Source organism: Aotus nancymaae, unplaced genomic scaffold, assembly GCF_030222135.1.
Source record: "Aotus nancymaae isolate 86718 unplaced genomic scaffold, 86718_ANA_hifiasm-v0.15.2.pri h1tg000043l, whole genome shotgun sequence".
Taxonomy (NCBI): Eukaryota; Metazoa; Chordata; class Mammalia; order Primates; family Aotidae; genus Aotus; species Aotus nancymaae.
This window is the reverse complement of record NW_026988457.1, coordinates 1,737,973-1,741,410: the sequence shown is the minus strand read 5'-3', so window position 1 is coordinate 1,741,410 and position 3,438 is coordinate 1,737,973. Positions and strand designations below refer to the sequence as shown.

At 34.5% G+C, this 3,438-nt stretch overlaps 1 non-coding gene across 1 annotated transcript; it reads left to right on the top strand.

Moving 5' to 3' along the window:
* Positions 1-954: 954 nt before the first annotated feature.
* LOC135268813 (U5 spliceosomal RNA) lies at positions 955-1,070 on the top strand. The gene has a single exon (XR_010337150.1). It is a non-coding gene; the product is annotated as a U5 spliceosomal RNA (small nuclear RNA).
* The last annotated feature ends 2,368 nt before the right edge of the window (positions 1,071-3,438 follow it).

The following is a 3,438-nucleotide window of genomic DNA, read 5'->3' as shown; positions in this document are numbered from 1 at the left end:
CTCAGAAAAGGGCCAGCCCCAAAGAATTGACACTATTTTTGACCTGACTAACAACTTGCTGAAAAGTTCCATCCTTAAGCCTTTTCTTAACTGAACAGACTCAGGGCACCCTCTATGCAAATAGCACAACCCACATGGAATTTGCCAAAACAATCCACAGCAATTGTTTAACATACAGTTGCTAGAGGAAGCATTACCAGTTGGGGCTAAGAAAAGGCTGTCTAAAAACTTAAAAGTTAAATCTGGAAATATTAAGTCCATCAGGGACATTCAAATGTTCTTAGATATGCCTTGGAATCCAGAAGACTAAAAGTATGTGTAGGGTTGTTTGTATACCTAGTACTACATGTGTGCCCACAAAAGAACTGAGAATGCCCTAAACTTTCAACTCTAGCTGACCTTGAGGATCTGCTCAAGAAAGAAGTGAAGGGTAAGACAGTGTTGAAAGCTGCCTGCAGGAGTTTTGAAGGCATGCTCCTCATACACACACACACACACACACACACACACAAACACACACACAGCCCCAGATAAGGATAGAAGAATTATTGGTCCAAAACATAAAGAAAACTTTGTCTAGTCATTAGCTGACCACTAAGCTAACTAAAAGAGACACATGACAAAGAATACAGTCATTACAGAAGTAATCCAGGAAAGCCATTAAATACATAAGCAAACAGCAACAACAAAAACACTCTGTGAAGAGAATCTTACTTCCAGAATTGTCACATTGTATTATGTAAAATGTCCAGTTTTTAACAAAAAATTAGAAGACATTAAAAAGCAGGAAAAAAGTCTTATGTACAGGAAAAAGAACACTCAAAAGAAACTGTCCTTAATGAAAGCCACTGTTGGACTTATTAAACAAAAACTTCAAGTCAACAATATAGATAAAATTATGTGAAAAAAATTAAAGGAAAGTATGAAAATAATGACTTATAAAATATAAGATATATACTCCGGTTTCTCTTCAAATCATATAAATCTTTTGCTTTTTACTAAAGATTGTCATGGAGAGGAACAATAGTGAGTCTTAGTTCAATTTTTTGAGGCCCTGTTTCTGTGGGACTGATTAAATGATAAAATACAATAAAATAAATAATAATAACAAAATAAAATATAAGATATTAAAAAGACAGAAATTACTTTTGAAAATGAAAATTCTGAAGTCAGAAGTACAATTCCTATAATGAAAGATTCACCAAAGGAGCTCAAGAGAGAATTTCAACAGACAGAAGAAAGACTCAGAAGACTTGAAGACAGATTAATTGAGATTATGCAGTCTGAGAAATCAAATAAAATGTGAAGAAAAAGGAACAGAGCCTCAAAAACCTGTGGGACATCAACCAGCATACCAACATCCACAGAAGGCAAGTCCAGAAAAAGAAAAGAAAAGAAAGGAAGGGGAAGAAACAATAATTGGAGAAATAATGGACAAAACTTTTCAAGTTTGCTTAAAAAATATTCATTTACACATTCAGGAAGTGCAATGAATATCAGTTAGGATAAATTCAAAGAGATCCATACTTAAACACATCACTATCAAACTGTTGAAAGTCAAAGAAAAGGAGAGACTCATGAAAGCAGCAAAAGAAAAGCAATCCTCATGTATAAAGGATCTCAATAATTTGACTAACTTCTCAGCAGAAACTGTGGAAGCCAGCAGGCAGTGGGATGACATATTCAAATTGCTGAAGGAAAAACACGTTAACTTAGAATTTTATATCCAGAAAATTTGTCCTTCAAAAATGAAGGAGATAAAAAATGAGAAAATGCATCATTTGCAAATCTGACCTAGGAGAAATATGAGAGGGAGTTTCTCAGGATGAAATGATGGGACAGTAACTAATATCCAAATGAACAAATGAAGAACACCAGAGAGGGTCACTACATGGATAATGCAAAGACAGTATAAACATGTTTTGGTCTGAGGTTTTATCGCCTATCTGATTTAAAGATAAATGCACAAAGCCATAATTATAAAGCTATCTTGTTAGGCTTATAATTCACAAAGTTGTAATTTATATGACAACAAAAGTACAAAAGGTAGGAGGAAATGTAGCATAATGGGGCAAAATTTTTATAAACTACTAAAATTAGGTTGATATTAATCTAAATTAGATTCTTCTAAATTAAGATTTTTATTATAATCTTCAGGGCAAACACTAACAAAATAACTCAAAAACACTGGTGAAAAATAATAATTAAAATGGCATACTAGAAAATATATATTTAACACAAAAGAAGTTAGTGATAGAGAAATAGAAAAATTAAAAAGATGCAAAACACAAAGGAAATAATTTTAAAATGGCAGTCAAAAACTGTCTTACTAGTAATTACATTAAATATGAATGAACCAAATAGTCCAATCAAAAAGTAAAAATTAGAAGAATAGAGTTTTTTAAAAACCCAAATATGATTGTTTCTGTTGCTGTGCAGAAGCTCTGGAGTTTAATTAGATCCCATTTGTCTATTTTGGCTTTTGTTGCCATTGCTTTTGGTGTTTCAGTCATGAAGTCCTTGCCTATGCCTATGTTCTAAATGGTATTGCCACAACCAACAGAATGGGAAAAAATTTTTGAAGCTACCCATCTGAAAAAGGGCTAGTATCCAGAATCTACAAAGAACTAAAACAAATTTACAAGAAAAAAACAAACAACCCCATCAAAAAGTGGGTGAAGGATATTAACAGATACTTTTCAAAAGAAGACATTTATGCAGCCAACAAACATGAAAAAATGCTCATCATCACTGGTCATTAGAGAAATGCAAATCAAAACCACAGTGAAATACCATTCATGCCAGTTAGAATGGCGATCATTAAAAAGTCTGGAGACAACAGATGCTGGAGAGGATGTGGAGAAATAGAAACATTTTTACACTGTTGGTGAGAGTGTAAATTAGTTCAACCACTGTGGAAGACAGTGTGGCAATTCTCAAGGATCTACAAATAGAAATATCATTTGACTCAGCAATCCCAATCCTTGGTATATACCCAAAGAATTATAAATCGTTCTATTATAAAGACACATGCACATGTATGTTCATTGCAGCACAGTTTACAATAGGAAAGACTTGGAACCAACTCAAATGCCCATTGATAATAGACTGGACAAGGAAAATGTGGCATATATACACCATGGAATACTATGCAGCCATAAAAAGGATGAATTAATGTCCTTTGCAGGGACATGGATGAATCTGGAAACCATCATTCTCAGCAAACTGACATAAGAACAGAAAATCAAACACTGTATGTTCTCACTTATAAGTGGGTGTTGAACAATGAGAACACATGTACACAGGGAGGGGGACATCACACACTGAGGTCTGTTGTGGGGTGGGAGGCTAGGGGAGCAATAGCATGGGGTGGGGAGGTTGGGGAGGGATAACGTTAGGAGAAATGCCTAATGTAGGTGACGGGGGGATGGAGGCAGC